Consider the following 20,934-nt stretch of genomic DNA (forward strand, 5'->3'; position numbering starts at 1 on the left):
TTTTTACCGGAGAAACTCAGTCTACACGCTCCCAGAATGCTTCAAAATTTCGAATTTCAGTCCTATGCATCTGCTTTTCCTATTAAATCGGATTAAACGCCCCGGCTCCGCCTTTTGTTTAAAACTGACTTCCGTGAGTAGGATGATTCTACCAACGCGTGGAGTCTTTTCAGCCAGTCGCGTCGCGGCTTGGCTTTCGCTTCTTTTTTTTGTTTAGATTTCTGTGAATGAATAGTTTCAGTCGCAGACAACATACCCCGAACTAGGCCCATGGAAATAAAAGTACGTGTGCACTCTTTGCTTTCCCAGACCGCTCTGCCTATTATGCATGTTGCGACCCGGGTAGCATGGCCGGAGACCGGTGATGGGACGGGGAGGATGGGAGACTGGGTTCGGAGGAAGGTAACGAAAACTTTATACACTTAATTACATTATTTACAAAGGGTGACTGAGAATGACTCTCAGTAGAAGGGAACTTCTTCGTCAACCGGAGTCGACTGGAGCTAGCAGGCTTCTTTCGGCCACACTCACAGCCGAGTTAAATATGGTTCGGATTCCCCAGATCCCTGCCTGGTGAATAAAGTTCGAAGAGCACTTTCCAGTCGAATGGACCGAAGTGGACGCGGGTGTTACCACCCACGGCAGGGCTGTTCCACTCTCTCGCAGCTGGGTCGATGGGAAGGGGTAGATGCTGACTTATCCCACACGGCTGGAAAGGAATCTCCCGCAGTCTACCCGCAGGTGAATGAACGTGCTTCCCCGCCGGATGTCCAGAACACGAGTCGGGGACACAGCCGTCTTCAATTAACAGCCAGCGTGACTGGCGCCGCCACGTCGCCTCCGCTTCCGCTGTGGTTGCCGCTGACAATGCCTCCTGCGCCTCTCCTGCCTTCGCCGCTGCTGCCGCGGTCACCTCCGCTCAAGGAAGTCCGCTGCACTAATCCACTTAGGCTCGGAGGGGGCATCACAAGTACCCCACTGCACCACCGCCGTCGCGAGGTTGTCGGCCTCGTCGACTGTTCACGGTTGCTGCTTGATCGGGCCCACGTGGCCAGAAGTACAGTCATGACAGCTCGTCCGCCGCCAGGCAGAGGCCTCGAAAGGGGTTACAGCTCCTCGCTGTCCTCAGAAGAGGCCGCGTCATCTAGGCAGGTCCTCTGTTTCTTCGGTGATCCAAGAGTCGGTGTCTGCAGGCCAAGGGTCTCAGGTAGAGCATTAGTGGTCAAGTCTGCACAATGCCCCCACCCCAGCAAGGCAAGAGCACCACCCTTCTCCCGAGTCGTGCCAGGCAGAACAAAGAACAAGGCCTCAAGCTGTGCTGCTCGATTAACTCCCCTTTTGGCTCCCCCCCTCAGGCGGTCTGGTTGGGTGAGCTGCGGACGTGACCTATGCGAGCGATTAAATGCCATCGCATTTTTCAATTTTGAATAAGGTTTTTGGGCTGGAAGAAATTACAGCTGCCGTTACGATCCACAGACCGACGGCCCCGATAGATCAGACGAGAAGACAGTAGAGCTCCACTACTGCTCACGTAATCTCGAGCGCTAATCTATACATAATACACAAAACCCACACACTGCAACTATCCATTACAAAACCTCGAAGGCTGTGATTAAAAAAAACTCTTCTACGCAGAGAATCAACCAGCGTCTTTAAGCTACATCATTACGGCCAGAAAACACGAAGTACAAAATCCCATACAGGCATAAAAGCTGAAACTTCGTTTGCGTCTTTCTACCGTACATGAATAAAAAAAAAACAGTAACTACAAGAAAGAAGTATTCCTTGAATACCCCTACTTCAGCCGCGCCCGGCGTGGTCGGGCTGCCGTTCTACCAGCTACGGTTTCCAAAAAGCTGCGGGGCTGATTAGTTCCGTCTCTTTGCGACTGGCATGCAAAGCCCGGGCATCGCTGAAAAAGCTTTACATGAGAGGGGCGCTTCCTCCTCTCTCTGTTCCCTGCATGTCCTGTCTCTGTCTGACCCGCGCGCGCTCTACGGCGCCCTTTTGTCCGGTAGCCGCGCGCTTCTTTCTTTAGCAAGCAGCAGGCGTCACGTGTCTCATGACAACCCTTGCTGCGGTCCAACAATGGAACAAGTGGCTTACGCCCTGCATAGGCCCGCTTAGCCGATCTTTTCTTCACGCGACTCCTGTGAGGTCTTGAGTGCCGCGGTGGCAACTCCGAGAAGTTACCGGTGGTCCTCAATTGTAAAAGCCCGACCTGCACTTTTTGCTTTGCGACACCACATAATTTGGTCTTCTTTGCACGCCGCCGCTTTTTGGAAGCTGCCCCAGGGTATCTGTTGCGCGCGCCTTCTGTTATCGCGGTGCCGTCACGTGTTAAGGTGCTGGCCCTCGCCGCAGCATCAAAAGCTGACACAGTAATCCCTGGAGGCTCGTCGCGTGCGGAATTTTCGTCGCATAGCAAAACTACCTGAGCCCTACAGTCAGTGCTAGGTAACGACCTCTCTGAAAATTCGCACGCCTCAGCGATTTTGTCTGAGCTCGGTGCTTTACTGTCTGGCTTTCTGTCGCGAGCCGCTGCGACTCTGTCGTCATCTACCCCCAAAGAACCTTTCTCGAGTGTCGAACCAGCTGCATTCTGGTGAAAATTTTCGCAGTCTATCTGACCCTGAGCTGCCTTTGCCTCGTCCTTCCCTTTCAAATCGGCATGGCTCTGAGGGTTCGATATTGCCCTGTGGCACATTTCTTTGTTGCCAGCGTGTTCAAACAAATCATCGCTAGTGCCTTTGTTATGGCTGGTAGTGCTACAATCCTATTCCTCTGCCTTTAAATCGACATATCCTGCCGCCGTTTCTGCTGAACTGGAAGTTCTCTCTACGCTTATACCTGCCCTGTCACTGCTCTTCTGAGCAACTATTTTGTGCGTAGCTGACCAAGCGGGGCTCGTTACCTGGTCGCTGACGCACTGATGGGAGCGCTGCTCTCTGCCATCACTTCTGCCATTAGACTCGGTCTCTACACGAATTCCGAAGTATCGGAAGAGGGCACTTTTTGCTTTGTCGTAGTTGTGGGCATCCTCATCGGACAGTCGCGCTAATAAGGCGCTGACCTCACAAGGGAGGATAGCCAGCAACATCATTGACCATTCGCCCCGATCCAGCTCCTCTTCCGTACATATCTGTTCAAAATTCCCGAGTAAAGTTCTGAAGCTCTCGCCTCTTCGAAAAGTCCTCAACCGATCTTGAGCCCTTCGCCACTTGAGAAGCCTTCGCGTTTCTAGCTCCACTTTTGCTGCTTCTACCTGAGCTTCAGCTTGCTTCACTTCTAGTCGCTTCATTTCTCGCTCCACCTCATCTTTCCTCTTTCGTTCCGCTAATTCCAATTCCTCTTTTCTTTTTCGTTCCTCCAATTCCTCTAACTCCTCTTTTCTTATTCTTTCCTCCAATTCCAATACCTCCCAGTGCTCCACTATCTCCTCATCCTCAAAACCGAGGTCCTCTATCGCACTGACAACCTGCAATTTCTTCATAGTTTTCCCACAATCAATCCCTAATTCCCCCGATAAGGAGATCAGGTCCATCTTACGCAGCTTTCGCCAGTTCATGACTGCCCTTAAGTGCTCGCTAATAATGTGATTGCTAGTCTCTCAAGGATGTTGGTGCAAAGCAAGGTTCAAATCCGAACAGGCTACTGCAACCAACGTACACTACCAGGAAGAGCAGCACAAATGCTAAGCCTGGCAATAATCAAGGAGAGAAGGCAGTACACTCACCAAAACCGGAGCCAGGACACCACGCAGACGACCTCACTGCTGCCAACCAGTTGTTGCGACCCGGGTAGCATGGCCGGAGACCGGTGATGGGACGAGGAGGATGGGAGACTGGGTTCGGAGGAAGGCAACGAGAACTTTATACACGTATTTACATTATTTACAAAGGGTGACTGAGAATGACTCTCAATAGAAGGGAACTTCTTCGTCAACCGGAGTCGACTGGAGCTAGCAGGCTTCTCTCGGCCACACTCACAGCCGAGTTAAATATAGTTCGGATTCCCCAGATCCCTGCCAGGGGAATAAAGTTCGAAGAGCACTGTCCAATCGGATGGACCGAAGGGGACGCTGGTGTTACCACCCACGGCAGGGGCGGTGCGGGCTGTTCCACTCTCTCGCAGCTGGGTCGATGGGAAGGGGGAGATGCTGACTTATCCCACACGGCTAGAAAGGAATTTCCCGCAGTCTACCCGCAGGTGAATGAACTTGCTTTCCCGCCGGATGTCCAGAACACGAGTCGGGGACGCAGCTGTCTTCAATTAACAGCCAGCGTGACTGGCGCCGCCACGTCGCCTCCGCTTCCGCTGTGGTTGCCGCTGACAATGCCTCCTGCGCCTCTCCTGCCTTCGCCGCTGCTGCCGCGGTCACCTCCGCTCAAGGAAGTCCGCTGCACTAATCCACTTAGGCTCGGTGGGGCATCACAAGCACTCCACTGCACCACCGCCGTCGCGAGGTGGTCGGCCTCGTCGACTGTTCACGGTTGCTGCTTGATCGGGCCCACGTGGCCAGATGTACGGTCATGACGGGCATCACTCCGTTTACGGCAGAGCGTCAGGACGCCACGCGACTGGCTGAAAGGCACTCCACGCGTTGGTAGACTTCTCCTACTCTAGGAGGTGAATTTACAAAAAAATGCGGAAACTGGAAGTGATAAACTGATAACTTTGTTTAACCGAAATGAGAAGGGGGCAGCTGGGATCTTTCGTGGAGATCAGGCGCTAGGGCTGCGTAGGGCAGCCTTCCACTGCCCTACTTTGAATTAATATTAAAGGATTTCAGTGGGGGTGAAGAAGACCCCCCCCCCACCCCCCCCACATGATGTGGTCGACGCTGGCTCTGGCCGGACAGAAATGACAAGTTCAGGAGCGATAGACAGCTGGGTGGATGAGGTGGCGGGAGGTATAGAAATGGGAAGAGTTCGAGTGTGAAGCTGACGCCACAGAATCTCGCGATACCGAGTGTTTTTGCGGTGGGAAGGGGGGTATATAAGGCGACCGAGGCGGTAATGGTGGCACATGTCATGAAAAAGAGAGGAGGCGGTCCCGAGCAGTGAGCGGCAGGGCCACTTGGCCGAAGGCGGACTTGATGGCCGGCGCACTGACAGTTAAACCTCAGGTGCAGGTTTGAGCCTCATCATTGCCAGCTATGCATGCGTGTGCGGGGGTACAAAGAATGGTGATAGAAAGGGCTGGAGGATGGTTTAGGAGGAGAGACAGGGCTGGAAGGATTATCCGATCCACGCCAAAATTGTGGATGGATGATTTAGAATCACGTATACAGTGGTGGTAATATCGGGAGTGTTCAGAAACAAAGCGAGGGCCGCCTCCTTCGAAGAGGAGCTGTGTACGGTGGCAGCCGTTTTAGGGCGGCCGCTGGAATCAACGGCTGAAAGTGCATTGGAGAGGCCGGGAGGATGTTCAGCCGCATCGGCATAAAGACGTTCGATCAGATTTAATAGTGAAATCGGCCGCAAAGGATAATAATTTGAAGTTTCTAAGATTGCTTGGAGCATGGAGATCGAGTTCCCGTTGTGAAAAGGCGAGCTCAGTCTCCTCTTTGGTGGACCTTTAAGATACAGGAAGAGGGCAGAGCGGGTCAGGGAACATACGCAGGTTAATGACACCCTAGTCGAAATAAAAAGAAAAAATGGGCTTCGACAGGGCATGTAATGGGAAGACTAGATAACGTATGGTCGATAAGGGTAACATATTGGATAGCAAGAGAAGGCATGCGCAGCAGGAGGCACAGAAATTAGGCATCCAGGCTCAGTACAAGGTTAACTTGAGAGATATGGGAGAAGGCCTTGTCCTGCAGTGGGCGCAGTCGGGCTGATGATGATGATGATATTTTCTCGCTGACAACGAAGGCTAAGGACTGCCGCTTCGCCACTCCGCCGCAAGCCTGCGTTTGCATCGATCATAGCAGCCTGGTTACTTCAGGTACAGAGCTTGCAAGGTAACTTCCTAGTTTGTCGATCGTGAGCGCTCGAGGGTCTCCCCAAGCAATGAATGCCGACGGCTGCCTCTTGGGGCGCTGCCGTGCGAGAGGGTGCGGGCGGGTAGTAGAGAGTTTTTTATGCAGCGTTCGCGCAATTTCTCTCTTCTTTCGGGGCCGTAATCCTTACTTCTGCGCTTTCTCAGTTTGATTCTCCTTGTGCGGTCGTTGTCTGTCAAAAAGTGCCCTGAAGAGCACAAATTCGCTGAAGTATGCAACACACTTACTGGCCGCCGGTGTGGCTCAGTGGTTACTGCGCTCGACTGCTGGCCCGAGAGACGCGGGTTCGATCCCGGCTGCGGCGGCTGAATTTCGATGCAGGCAAAATTCTAGAGGCCCGTGTACTGTGCGATGTCAATACACGTTAAGGAAACCCAGGTGGTCGAAATTTCCGGAGCCCTCCACTACGGCGTCTCTCATAGCCTTAGTCGCTTTGGGACGTTAAACCTCATAAACCAAGTAAACAAATCATGCGGACGTGCTCGCGCGGCCTAGGAGCAGTGTGTATGATTCGCAACCCTAGGGTCAGGGGCTCACTGCGCGACTTGTTACCCCAGTCTATCTTAAGTGAAATTCATTTATTTTATATACTGACCTGTCCTAAAGACGCTTGAGTCATGTTGAGTCATTTGAGTCATAAATCAAATCTAAAATCGAAATTCTTCGTACAAAAGTTAGCGCAAAACACGACACTCACAAGAAAGGTGGACAGGAAGCGCGTTGTCCTGTCCACCTTTCTTGTGAGTGTCGTGTTTTGCGCTAACTTTTGTACGATGAATTATGCACCAACTAGCCCAGCAACAAGTGTTACTTGAGCTAAAATCGAAAGACGCTTATTAGTTAAAACGAGCTCGTCTCGAGCTCTGCTTGCCCATTTTTCGCTTTTCCATACATGCGGTGGTAAATCCCAGTCGTCAGCCGAGGAATTTAATGAACCGAGCTTTTTTTTTTTAATTTGACGAAGCAATCAAACTAGACTGGCAATTGCTTACATAAGATCCGCAAGAATTGCGAGTGATCGGGTCCTTTAAGGCTGCCTAGGCGTAACAAAGTCCGGCTAGCTTGCACACGGAGTAATACCGCAGGGCGTAGAAATGAGGAACACAGGTGATAGAACAAGAAAACAATACTTATTTTTTTTGCATAATTAAAGCAGTAAACGGAGACACCGTGAAGGCAACGGTTCAACTCCGCGAGGCGGCAAAACACTGGCAGTGGTGTAATTTCATTACTTTTACCGCTGCCTCTGAACGTCCCTCTCTTTGTTCGTGCGTTTTACAAAGAACCGAAACCTAAGTAGCACATAAAGCTTGCCTACTTTTGATTTGGTACCTCTTTCACGCTCTGTGCAGCCAAGCTGTGGCAGCGTCAATGTTTCGAGGTGCGAGTCAGCCAAGCTTCGTGCAGGAAGTTTACGTCTGCTGAAGAAGGAAGTAAAAGCATCTTTCATGATTTATGCTTGTTGGGCTACGTGGTTGAACATGACTTCAGTGGCAGTGCACGTAGACGCTGGCTAGCCTGAGCCCCTAGTTAGCGCTATTGCTGAAGCTATTTTAGGAAGAAAAGAGTGGGACACGAGAAGGAAGACCGCAGAAAAGTAGCTGTAATCCCGTACGTACATCAGACATCACACCATCTGAAAATAATCGGAAAGCGAATAGGTGTTCAAGTTCTGTTCTCTGCACCGTTGAAGTTATCAATTTTATGCAAGAAAACAAACCCTTTCGCAACCAAGGAGAGCCCTTGTGGTATTAATCTTCAAAACCGCTTCGTCTGTTGTCGAGGGGGTAGTGTATATCGGATGCCTTTATCGTGTAGCCGCGAATTTATCGGACAGACAAGAAGATGTGTTAACACAAGATTGAGAGAACACAATAACAACGTAAATGAAGGAAACCAGGCTCAGTTCAGCCTGCCCTGTGTAAACTGCGGAAAAAACTGACGTCAGCGTCGAAAGAAGCCATGCGTGCCAGCATTTAGTCAATGCACCATTGATAGTTACCATATGGACCAAGGGGTATGGGAAATCATCGAGGCGGTGAAGATTGCGCGTGCGGGGGATAAGTCTTTGAGCATGCCATCCATCGTTTTGACGCAGAAGGACCTGAGATTTTTAGATGGTTGGAATTAGGTTCTTGGTGTTATGCTGGGCCATCATGACGAGCGTTGTTTCCCCTTTGATTTTTCCCTCTTTTATGTGATTTCACTCTTGCTAATGTATATATATATTGTTACGTGCTTAGCACGCACGGGGGTTTAGTTACAGAGGGGATCGGTCGAAGCAGGATCGAAGCAGGAAGCAGGAACGAAGCCTACAAGCGTCCTTCAGCTCTTTCTCTTCCTTTCTCTCTGCTGGTCAGTCCTACCGTTCATCTTCAGCTTCTTCCGTCGATGTTCCGTGGAAGCACGTGGCAATATATAAGTGGCACGTTTGGTGAAATAAGCAGAAGTCAACGCTTTCTGCACTTGCCTCCTATCACGTCCCTTCTTTCTACGTGCGCTGCCACTGAAGTCATCTTTCATGAGCTTGACAGCTCGGGACCGCGCTTGGCTGCGATATATGAGGCCCCCTTTGTCGAAATGGGCCGAGAAGTAGTAGCTGGCATCTGTCTTCTGGACACACATAGGCGCTCTGCACAATCTGGGCAAGCATTTTTAGCAATAATCTTTCTTGCTGAATATCCTGCTGTGTAATACATCAAAGTACCGTTCCTCCTTTTCTCGGTGTATCCGGCATGATACCCATTTGAGCAGTGCCTGAATAATTACTTCAAGTTCGCTAAGGTTCTCTCGGGCCAGGAAACGTCCACGTCATCCAAAAGGAATTTTTTGGATTGTTCAGACTTTGCTTGCCAGTTAATTAATGCATTTATCGTCTCTGGCGAGCAATTTCCTCCTTTTGGTGGCTTAGCAAGGTTATACATAGTCAATAAGTTTACTGTGATTAAAACTGTGAGACTGCTGGATAATCGTTGCATTCCGATGACTGTCTAATTATGCCAAATGAATTCTCTAGTTTATCTTGACTCAGGCGGGACGTTAGAATGTATGTGAACCCTTCCACTAAAGTCAAATATTGCATATATCTAGGCTGCTCATGACAGTCGTCCCAAATCCAGCAGCAGTGCTGTTTGGCAAAAAACCACCCCCTGCTGGTTTTGCATGCTGCTCCCTCTGCTCTAACTAGGCTATAAATTCCTCGAGAAATCGTGCGTCTGCACAACGAGGCCTCGGTGCTTTCGTGGTTATCCTAGACGTGATCGCAAGAATAAGACTGCTGATTTTCTTTATGGAATCTTCCGTTGGTTGCGCTATCTTATACGAAGATTCAATGCGCTCCCTGTGAGAAAAAAGTCCCTTGGTCACTTCATCACTGAAAAGTTTGAAGGTAATGATGACCTTTTGAAAACAATCTAGTTTGTTGTGAACGTTTGTGATGCTAGGCATAGCTTTGAGCGTGACAGTGTCACGGTCTGCCTGAAATACTTCTCAATTACGCAACTGTGGACGTGCTCCGAAGGTGTTAAGAAGCCTATAGCTACGAACCCATTCCTAAGCTTCTTGACCAGGTGCGGAAACTATGCAATGAAAAAAAAGTTGCCTCTTCCCGTCGACTGGGCGCCTGGCACCGTTTCTGACGGCGCTCGCCGAACCTGTAAGTGATCAAGCTCAGTCAAATGTACGAAAACTTGCTACAGGCTGTGCACAAAGCACGTTAGACAAATATATTTGTATACGTCAATGTGAAACTCTCACTCCGTATTGCAAAAAGCCGCCACATGCTCTTGTTCCAGGTGGAATCGTCACAAGTAACCGAGTCCAGCTTATTCAGCCATAATAGTAGTTTCCATAATTATTTTAGATAATGTGATGCTTGACATTACCCCTTGATGCGAATACGCCAATGATCTGTTGTCCACTTGCCTACTAAAAGCGAAATAGTATCTGACACATGGGCTTGTTAGTTACATCCGTGACCTTATCAGGTTCACAACTTACCACAGTACCGAACAGGACAATCATTTCGTGATCTGCCAGGACTCCTTTCTGCTCTATGGACATGTTGTCGCGAAGGTGTACCAAATCTTCAATGCCACCTGAATCGGATGAAAAATAATGTGGGTAGAATGAGCTTCACCCATTAGCTAGTTTCCGATGCGGTGAGCAAACACCAACGCCAAAATAAAGCCAACAGGGGAGACAGAATGAAACTACATTTATTCCATGTTTTTGTCAACTGAAGCAATCCTTTCGTGAGGATTGACAGCAAAGGCAACAACCCACGCTTTGTGAGAACAATGCCAAAAGCAAATTGCATGCTTATGTGAAAACGACTCACCTGCTGTTTCCATGTTCAGATGTTCTCACTGCTTTATTTTGTCCAAAACACGGCTAAATGGTGGCTGAAGACGTCCATAGTCTTTGTCTTCTCGCTCAAACCGGAAAATACTTTTGGGCTAAGGTCGAAGCCGCCTTTAGTGCGTTGAAAGCATGTCTGGAAGCAAGTACGGCCTGGCAGAACCATGATATTTTCTCTGCGGAGGTGCTCCATAGAGCTTGGGACTCCGGATATCTCATCACAATACACTCAATGATCCACTCGTCGTCATAAGCCACGCCCTTCAGCGATTTTCGACGTGCAGCCAAAAAGCAGCTCTTAACAGCCAGCTGCTGCTTCCTGGGCAGCGACTTAATACTGGATTCAGAATTTTCCTTATTAAGTACTTCATTCATCTTTTGTTATGTGCCACTTGTGCCTGAGCAGTCACAAACTTTTTCGGCGTCCTTAAGAGAGTGCGAGATATGTTCTTGCGCTTTTTGTTTTCGCTACAGGTCGCACTTTTTTTCTTACCTCTGCATATTTGTTTTTGTGCCCGTATTCGCTTATACTTGCACTGAGAACAGGATTCACGTGTAGATTCGCTAAATACTTGACATTTATCTGTGAAGAACATGCCTTTATATGTAGTACACTTTCCACCTGCAGGCTTTATACGACATACACCGCGAAGGGCCTTTGAGGCGACTTCGAGAATTAACAATTCGGCCTGTTTGCGATTTGTAAGCACATGCTTTGCCAGATCTTTTTCTCTCACGTACACAGTGAACATGACTGACCCTCGCTCAGCCAGAGGCCTTCAAAATGTGATCTTCTTTTGGACAAAATGTTTGCAAAATTGTTCTCTTGGGCTACGCAGCAGGCGTAGGCCGGTGTGTCAGACGGCACATCAGGCACCTACATCCATGTGACTGGAATGAGCATTCCGAAGTACAAATGACGACTCTCATCAATGCTTTGAGTCTGCTGCTCTGAGGTGTGACTTTGCGATTTAGCAGCGCTGTGTCCTTCAGGGTCCGAGTACCTACTCCTCCCCACGGATGCGTCGACTTTTTTAAGAATCACAAGCATTCTCCTGGCTCTCAGAGCCGACGCCTTGAAGCACTGAGTCGAGCTCGGTGGCCTCCGGCTTGCTCCGCTTGCGCCGTTTAAGAACAGGCTGCTGCTCCCAGATATCTCTCGTCTTTCTCTTAGCAGCCTGTTTGGTGAGAAGGTGCTTCGGGTGTCCATCAAGTATTGTCGGAACGGCATCGGGCCGCGGTTTGACACAAGCAAGCTCGTTCGCGACTCCATTCACAGTGACCTTGAAGGATCGCTCTATGCAGCTTTATGCTCTATGCAGGCTTTAGCGGTGGTGACTTACGACGCTGACACTCACGGCAACCTCTGACGTAGCGATCGATGGTCGCTGCAAGTTTAGGCCAATAATAGGCCTGACGCACATGAGCGAGCGTGCGTGCAAATCCCAAGTGGCTAGAGGTGGGCTCATCATGACACGCGGAAAGGATGTCGTCGCGGAGGTCTGATGGCACGACTAGGAGGTAGGTCCGGTCACCGTTACGTATTTTTCTTGTAGAGTACGCCCTTGCGAATGCAAAAAAAGGACAGGTGGCGGGAAAAGGGTCGACGTACGTCAGAAGCATGGCCCTCTAGGTGATCCATGACAGACCGCAGGTCAGCGTCAGCACGCTGCCTTGCCACCAAGTCCGAACTGCTGATCACGCCTAGGAAACGATTGTCGTCCTCTGTGGTGTCATCAGCTTGCTCGACGGGTGCGCGCGAGAGCGTGTCGGCATCTTCGTGTTTACGTCCGGACTTATAGACAATCGTATAATCAAATTCCTGAAGGCGAAGGCTCCAGCGTACTAGGCGGCCTGATGGGTCCCGGAGATTGGTCAGCCAGCACAAGGAATGATGGTCTGTGACGACTTTGAAATGGCGACCGTAGGTATAAGGCCGAAATTTCATCGTGGCCCAGATGACAGCGAGGCACTCTTTTTCTGAGGTGGAATAGTTGATTTCGGTGCGCGAGAGTGTGCGACTCGCATACGCGATCACACTTTTCACGCCTTCTTGATGCTTAACGAGGACGGCACCAAGCCCAATATTGCTAGCGTCGGTGTGTATCTCGGTAGCAGCCTCCTCATCAAAGTGAGCAAGCACAGGGGTAGTGTGCAGCCTTCGTCGCAGCTCTGTGAAAGCAGCCTATTGCGCGGCAGTCCAGACGAACGGTGTATCTTCACGCCTTAAGCGGGTCAAGGATTCAGCGATCTTGGAGAAGTCTGCGACGAAACGGCGGTAGTAGGCGCACAAACCCAAGAAGCGCTTGAGCGCTTTCTTTGTAGTAGGACGGGGAAACTCGGCTACGGCGGCAGTTTTCTCGGGGTCGGGTCTTACACCGTCGGCGCTCACAACATGGCCAAGAAACTTGAGCTCTTTGTAGCCAAAGTGGCACTTCTCGGGTTTAAGTGTCAAGTCCGCCAACCGCAGGGCACCCAGCACGGTCCGCAGGTGTTCAAGGTGTTGGCCGAAGGTTTCTGAAAACACCGCCACGTCATCTAGATAAACTAAACAGGTTTGCCATTTGAGGCCAGCCAGGACAGTGTCCATCATGCGCTGAAACGTCGCAGGGCAAAGGCCGAAGGGCAACACCTTAAATTCATATAGGCCGTCGGGTGTGATGAAGGCAGTTTTTTCGCGGTCACGTTCATCAACCTCAATCTGCCAATATCCGCTCTTTAGGTCGATCGATGAAGAATACTTGGCGCGGCGAAGTCTGTCGAGTGAGTCGTCGATGCGAGGCAGCGGGTAGACGTCCTTTTTTGTTATGACGTTCAGCTTACGGTAATCAACGCAAAGGCGCATGTCCCATCCTTCTTCTTTACCAGAACAACAGGCGACGACCACGGGCTCTTAGAAGGCTGAATTATGCAGTCTGTAAGCCTCTCCTTCACCTGCGTTTGGATGGCGTCGCGTTCCTTCGGGGAAATGCGGTGCGGCTGCTGTCGTATGGGGCGAGAATCATCGGAAGTGATGATTCGATGCTTTGTGATCGCCGTTTGCCGCACTTTCGAGGAGGATGCGAAGCAGGTTTTGTTTGGAGCAGTAGGGCGCGTAGGTCGCGCTGTTGATTCGTTGATAGCCCGGAGCTAATATCGATGCGATCCAGGGACGTGTCCGGTTGTACCATGGCCTCGAACGCAAAGCACTCGGTAACATCTGTCAATTGGTCGGCCCACGCGATGGCAGTAGCTCGGAAAAGGCGGCGAGGTTCGTTCGTAAAATTAGTAATCAGGAGCTGCGACCGACCGTTATGGAGGTGTACAAGGCTTCGGGCCGAGCAAATGCCGTGTGTCAGTAGCAAGGAAAGGTTGCCCTCGGCGACTGCAGGTCCATCACGTAGCCGATCATCTCATTCAACGCTTGCAAAAACACTGGCGCGCGGCGTGATCAAAATACTGTCAGTGGAAATACGAAGGGCGGAGCTGCGTTGACGAACATCGGAGGTGTCGTCGGCTTTCGCTGTAGGAAACGTAACGGGGCTGTTCCACCGGTCGATAATGGCACCATTCTCACGGAGAAAATCTACGCCCAAAATCACGTTCCGAGAACAGTCGCGGAGCACCAGGCATGAACTATGAACTATGGACTATGAACGTCGAATCGGTGATCTGGACCCTAGCTGTGCACTGTCCAAGCGGAGTAATGATACGGCTCCCCGCCGTCCGGATCTGAATGCCAGAGCAGGGAGTCGTTGCTTTCTTTAGAAGCGCTGCCAATTTGCCACTAATAATTGAGCACTTCGCTCCTGTGTCCACCAACGCGCTAATGCTGTGACCGTCGAGAAGCACGGGTATGTCCAGTGAGAATCGCTCCTTTACTTCACCCACTGTCGTCGGCGTCGTCACAGTTCTACCATCGGATGTCGGCGGCGTCAGGGGGCCTTTACTGCGTCGATATCCAGCGACCACGCCCCCGTAGGTCGCTGTCTTCCGTTTTCCCGGCGAGGGCTGCACGAGCGGTCCGCCCTCTCCCGCGAGAAGTTCTGCGGATTCCGTGAAAATGATGATCGGTGAGGTGACGGCGATCGGGACTGACGGCGCGCCATGGACCACAGGGGTTGCTGGGTCACGTACTCCTCAATCTCAGGAGGCCTTTGGCCAAAGTGGGGTCGTGGCACATCGGAGGAAAAACCCTGCAGGCCAAGCTCTCGATATGGGCACCGGCGGAACAGGTGACCGGGCTCTCCACAATGGAAACACAAACGCCGCCGGTCAGGGCCACGCCAGACGGTTGAGACTACGTAACAAAAGCAGCAAGGACTGGCCGGTTGTACGCGGTGGAACGCTGCCGGAGGACCTGCTCCATCGTGACAGCCTCCACTAGAAACTCAGCAACAGTGCTTGGGGGGCTGCGCACGAGGCCAGCGAAAAGCTCTTCTTTAACACCACGCATTAGGTGGCGCAGCTTGTTGGCTTCCGACATGGCTGGGTCAGCCCGTCGGAAGAGACGTGTCATGTCTTCGACGTGCATCGTAACCGTTTCGTTGGGCATTTGCATACGGGACTGCAGGGCGCGCTCAGCTCGCTCCCGACGATCAGCGCTGACGTACGTGGTGAGCATTTGAATTCGAAACTCATGCCATGATAAAAGAGTGTCCTCACGGTTCTCGTACCACGTACGAGCACCATCCTCCAAGCTGAAGAAAACGTTCCTCAGCTTGGCGGCGTCATCCCATTGGTTAGATACGGCGACACGTTCAAACTGGAGGAGCCAATCTTCCACGTCCTCCAGCTGAGTCCCGTGAAAGGACTTTGGTAGCCGCGGGTTCTGGACGGTGTAGTACGCGGCGCCTTGCATGACTGGTCGAGGGACAGGCGCCGAGGTAGAGTCAAATGGCCTGAGCACAGGAGGCAGCTGGCCAGGCGCCGAGGTAGTCTCCAATAGCCCTTGCTCAGGGGACAGTCCTGGATTTCGGCGACTGACCCGATGCACTGTCGTGTCGACAGGGAAACGTCTGGAGTCCTCGGTGTTAGGAGGGGTGAGATACATATTCCAGGGCGATTTACCCAGCACCTCCACCACAAATGTCACAAATAGAACCGGAAACAGAAGGGCTAGGCACAGGCCGCAAGCAGAGAAGCAGAGTCCCAGCTCCGAGAGCACGCGAGTCCCTCACTTCTTCGTCCTCTCGGCGCCGCCCGGGGGCACCTGGCAGCAATATTTTACATTTATGCAGTTGATGGCATACAAACATGCCTGAAAAGAAAAAAAAAGGCTGCATGGTAAAATGGGCTGACACAGCATTAAATGTTGTAGTGGAAGAGTGTAATGAACTGGAATTAAGAACACTGCCTTGACTGTAAGCTTTAAACCACCATGAAATATTGTTTTAATCCTTCTATTTTAACAAGTGAGCTGGTTGTAAATGGTACAATCTTGTGTGTAGCCCTTAACTTCACATTACACGATAACCGTACTTGCTGGGGCTAGGCCTACGAGCGGTGAAGTAACAAGCCTGTACAGCCATATCACTCCGCACGTTTGAAATAAGGAACAAAAGCTATTTCAACACACGTTCCCGCAATTATCTCCAGAAATCGTATTTAAACACAGTGAGTGGAGGTCTTGAACGGAATTAGAAGAAGGTGACTAATGCTGGGTGCCCCGCTCGTATTGAGTTCTCTGTAGCAGGCAAGCTTCTCAAGAAGCCGAAATCAAAAATATTGTATGGACTCCAGGTGGTCGAAATTACTCCGGAGCCCTCCACTACTGCACCTCTTTCTCTATTTCTTCTATCACTCCCACCTTCCTTCCTTCCCTTACGGCATGGTTCGGGTATGCACCAAGAAGCGAGACAATTACTGCGCCATTTCTTTTCCTCAAAAACCCATTGTAACCAATTAAACTTAAGCACCGCCTTAACGGCATGACGCGATAACGTTATGGTTCAATTCCTACATATGCAGAAGGTCACTGTAAAGGCCGGAATACATGGAGCGTTTTTACCGCGCCGCGTCGTCGATTTTCGCCCGACGGCGCAGATTTGACGCCCGGCGTCGAGAAAAACGCCCGCCGCCGCCGATCAGGACCGGCTAGATTTTGACGCGCGGCGTCCGGTGAGACCGGAAGCGGCGGATGTAGCGAGCCAATGGCAGCGCAGAAAGCCCGCTCTTCCGGTCCTCTGCCTGCCGCCGCCAACATGGCCGCCATGGCCGTCGAGCTGCGCCGTGTTTTTGGCACGGAAATGTTATTGTCGTGAAAATAAACGCTTCACCAGGCTTGAAATGTCGCTTTTTTTGGAGAACACGGCCGAATCTTGGATCGGAATGCCTGCGCTCCCTCCCTGAAGCGAATCTGTCGAAGAAAACTGCAGCCGCTGGTGTACGCGGCTGAGCGGGCGTCCAAAGGTACGCGACGGCATGCATTCGAGCACGCAAATCTTTATAGATACTTAAGCGCCCGTGTTAAAATTTGTACAATGATGTCGAAGTGAAACTTTCCTGATTTTAACAGAATGGTCAGCGTCGCTGTTCTCACAGACCTCCTTGCACAGTGGTGTTTGCCACTTGTTGATCACATTTGCTTTCGCTTCGAGGGATACGCGGCGGCGCGCCGCCGCTCCAACGCTCCATGTATCTCCAGCCGGGCGTCGCGCCGCCTCGACGTTTTCTGCCGCGCGAATGTCGTCGAAAAAAACGCCGCATGTATCCCGGCCTTAAGGCCACCGCTCATTTCCAGCTGCAACCACTTTGCAGTGCGCTGCCCCCGCGGAAGTGGCTGTCCATTATAAACGACATCCCTCCCAAGCACAGTGCAGGTGGGGAGTTAGAAATGTTCTTTTGACGCACCGCTGCTATCTTCACGGGGCGGCCCCCTCACGCCGTAGGCCATTGTCGGAAAGGCTCCCAACGTCGCACAGCTGTGTGCGCTGCCGCGGGGCCTAGCCGAGGCGTCTTTGAGGGATGGTGATTCCAACTACGGTGCCTCTATCACATCTTGACCCAGTGTGTGGGGAGAACAGGAACCGTTCCTTGGCTGGTTTTCCGAGCCGACAAATAGCGCCCAGGAAAAGACGATTAGAGCGTTTTTTTTGGCGATGCGTGGAACAACATCCACTCCTTACTCTTATCCGCCCCTCATCTGATCACTCTTGTCCGAGCGTCCCACCGTCTGTGCCGTACTGGCTTCCCTCTCAGTTATTGCTTGCAGATTACAGGCACTGATGACAGGTGGTACGCATCTGTGGACTTGCAGTGCGAGTGGAGAGGGGAGCGGCGGTGTGCTTGAGACAGGTCGGAAGGAGAGCGCCGACGGGAGAGGATGTGCATGCTATTACCGAAGAGAGAGTGGTGTTGTATTTGTTCTTTATTTTTATTTGTGCTCTTAGCGAGACCCTGGGTTTGAGGCTGAGCCCAACCCACGGGGTAGGTCTATGTTAGGTTGGGGAATTGATGTTTGGGGCGGGCCACTGAAAATGACCGCCCTTATATCTTTGTTTGTTACGGTTATACAAACCGAAGTGAGCGGATGGAGTCCAGCCTGAGCTGGGGCTCCATGCTTAGCATGTAACAGAGTGCTACTTAGGCTCTAACGTGCTAGGTCGTTAAGTAAAGTAGCGCAAAGTTTGTTTTTCTTGTAAATTCTTTTCTGCTGTTCCTAGTTTTAATCTCTGTACATGTTTGCTGTAAATATATGCTCTTCTATCAGTCATCATCTACAAGAATGCCTCGAAGGGTTTGGAAACCTTCCTTGAAGTAACGAACAGAAGATCTGAAACTTTACTGTCACTTTCTACTTTATATTCATAGATCTATGGGGGTCCTGAATCCTGATACCCACCCTGGCGTAGTGTTGCAGCGGTTAAGCGATGCGCCATGCCGTGCGAGGGCAGGTGCTCCCAGCGGTGGGCCTTGTGCGGCTCAGGTTGTTCTTCCCGAGCCTCGAATCCTTAATTTAACTGCCACCAGAAACATTCGGCTGTTTGTTCACTACACGGTGGGCAGGTTGGGATGACGCCGCATGGTCACGTGACCAAAGTGGCCCACCTGCCTCCTAGGTTGCTCTCTGGGGACCAACTGCCAGAGCCACGCCACTCTATTTTTCGCTCACAGTGCTGGCAACGCCGACACCGGATTTTCTTGAGGACAGGGCCTTTAACGCTATCGCGTTAGAATTTCTATTTCTGTTATCGGCATGCGTTGTTTGCTGAACGGAAGTGCTTCGCAGTACTACCATACATGCAAAGATTGTCCATGGTGCGAAGAGAATTGGGCAACGGGCGAATGCAACCGTCGTGTTATCTGCCCTGAAGAAGCTTGCCACATTGTTCAAACTTCAGACTCAAGAGTGCTTACGTGCTTTGAATTCGAAAGCACTGTGTCGGTGTAAATTATGTTGCGAGGTTCGTTAAAAGATTCCTTCCTTTCTAATGACACACCTGCTCGTTAGCATACAGCCCTAAGGAAACACATATACTAGGTTCGTAATAGGGAGTAATTACTCATTGACGTCCACCCGAGCGCAGCCATACGGCTTTTTTTTTTCTTTAACTACGAAGTTTCTGAGAAAGCTGTATAGCTTTCCTTTGTAGCCGTATGGCTGCGCTCGGGTGGACGTCAATGAGTAATTACTCCTTATTACAAGTCTACTCCACCTTCGGGGATTCCCCTAAACATTTGGTCATATACTAGGTTCACCTTTATTTGTCTAGAAGTAGCGCCTTTTTGTGGACTATCATGTGCGTGGTCGTCCTGCAACCTGGGGGTCCTTGGTTGAATTCCCCGCACCTTCGGAAAAAAAGTTATTTTTCTTTGTTGGAGACGTCACTATCTTATGACCTACTGCTAGCGTGATGCTAGAGCATGGTGACATCACTAAGAAATTTTGCGCCATGGATGGCGACGGACGCCGGCTCGTGTGCTAACGGTACTACATATGGTGCGTTCGCTTTAAAAGTAATAGAAACAGTGTGCGTGGATGCACAGTTGAACCTTAGGAACAGCACGCCACTTGAGGTGAATGTGCCGTGTATCAAATTTCTTTGTCAATCGGAAGCCTATAGTATATCGGCCAGACTGGTTGATATTGCAATGAGCAACAATGGAGCATGCGTCCAACGTTAGGAACGGGTGAAAGGGATCGCTTGTTGGTCACACAAGTTAATGCGAGCACGGAAATACAAGCCTTTCCTTGAGCAATGTGTTTGTTTATTTAGCAGATTCGATGACACGAAAAATGCTTTATGCTGACAGGATACATACATCAGGGCACAGATGTGTTAGCACTTCAACCATATTTCTAGGTTACAAAGAGTTCGCGTTTATAGGATATTGATCCTGTTCACTCATGCGATAACATGAGTCATGCATATTCTGGCGCAGGAGTATGCTGCTTGAGAAAACTAAAATAAGTTGAATGTTCGCTCGCTTGCTGTACTTCTTAGTTACTGTGCCTTTCGTCTTCTGCTACGCTACAGTTTGTCTATGAACCTTATAATTGTCCTCTTTCACTGCGACGGGCGAGTCATCATATGCTTGCGACCCCAATATCCTGATCTGATGGCTCTTCGCGAACGCTTCATAACAAACGACTGCGAAATGCGCGTGCCACTCCCAGTGCTGCCAGCTTCTTACGGGAGCATAAGTTTCCCACTAAACACATGGCGGCTCTGCTGCAACGTGACAAAATATTCATTAAGGGTCCAAAGCTGGATGCATTCGTAGTTAACTTTATGGTTCTTCCGCTATGCCTTCCAACACACTCGGAGACTGTTTGAAGTGCCTTCTTCCGCATTGTTCCTCTCGTGTCTCTCTCACGTGGCTGCCTCTTCACGCAGGGCTTTTGATCTCGGCTTTGGGGCGTACGCTCTCGGGAGTCTGTTCAACCATAGCGGCTATAACAACAAAGGGCTCTTCCGTAAGACTGGAGCTAGGGTTTTCCTTTGAATAAAAGTGAGACAGCCTGGTAGAAAGGTTCTTCAAAGTTCAGGCGAGACTCTTAACGCGCTTCCCCATAAATGACCCAGTGCCTTTTTGTTGCTGCCTAGCACTCAGAAGAAAAAGTAAGAGAAGGAAAGTCGTTGGGCGCGTGAGAAGGAGGAGCTGGAGGGGCGAGTCATCATTTGGGACTTTAATATTGATGCCTCTTTTGCCGGCACTCGGGAGGAGCGGCTCCACTCCAATCAGGGCCTCAAGGAGGGACAGCACCAAGACGGCCTGCGGCCCCGGGTCACAAGGTATCAGCGCTGTTCGTCTTCTGGGAGGCCCGCTCGATCAAAAAGGAAAAGGCCGCATCAAAACTGAAACAAAACCGACGCGCACACGCGCAAGTGGAAGACTGCTCCGCTGCTTGCACCTGCCCCTACCTTGGAAGCTTGAAGTGGCCGAGAGGAATTATTCACGGCCGAGGCGGCTGCTCTAGCTGGGGGAGGGTGCATGCACTTGGCCACTTCTTGCGAAGGAGCGCCTTTTAGTAAGCTGCCGCTTAGCACTGGCTGCTCGCTCATGAGGGCGCTGAATACGCCCGCGCCGCGTCACAGTGCGGAAACAGTCGGTAAACTCCGTCCGCCAACACACCATGTTTATAT

The 20,934-nt window shown here is 50.9% G+C and overlaps 1 pseudogene; it reads right to left on the reverse strand.

The window, feature by feature from the left end:
- Nucleotides 1–1,106: 1,106 nt before the first annotated feature.
- Nucleotides 1,107–17,905, reverse strand: LOC149325130 (uncharacterized; annotated as a pseudogene).
- Nucleotides 17,906–20,934: the final 3,029 nt, after the last annotated feature.

The sequence above is a fragment of the Amblyomma mixtum genome, chromosome 10, assembly GCF_055824585.1.
Source record: "Amblyomma mixtum isolate Tamu chromosome 10, ASM5582458v1, whole genome shotgun sequence".
NCBI classification, from domain to species: domain Eukaryota; kingdom Metazoa; phylum Arthropoda; class Arachnida; order Ixodida; family Ixodidae; genus Amblyomma; species Amblyomma mixtum.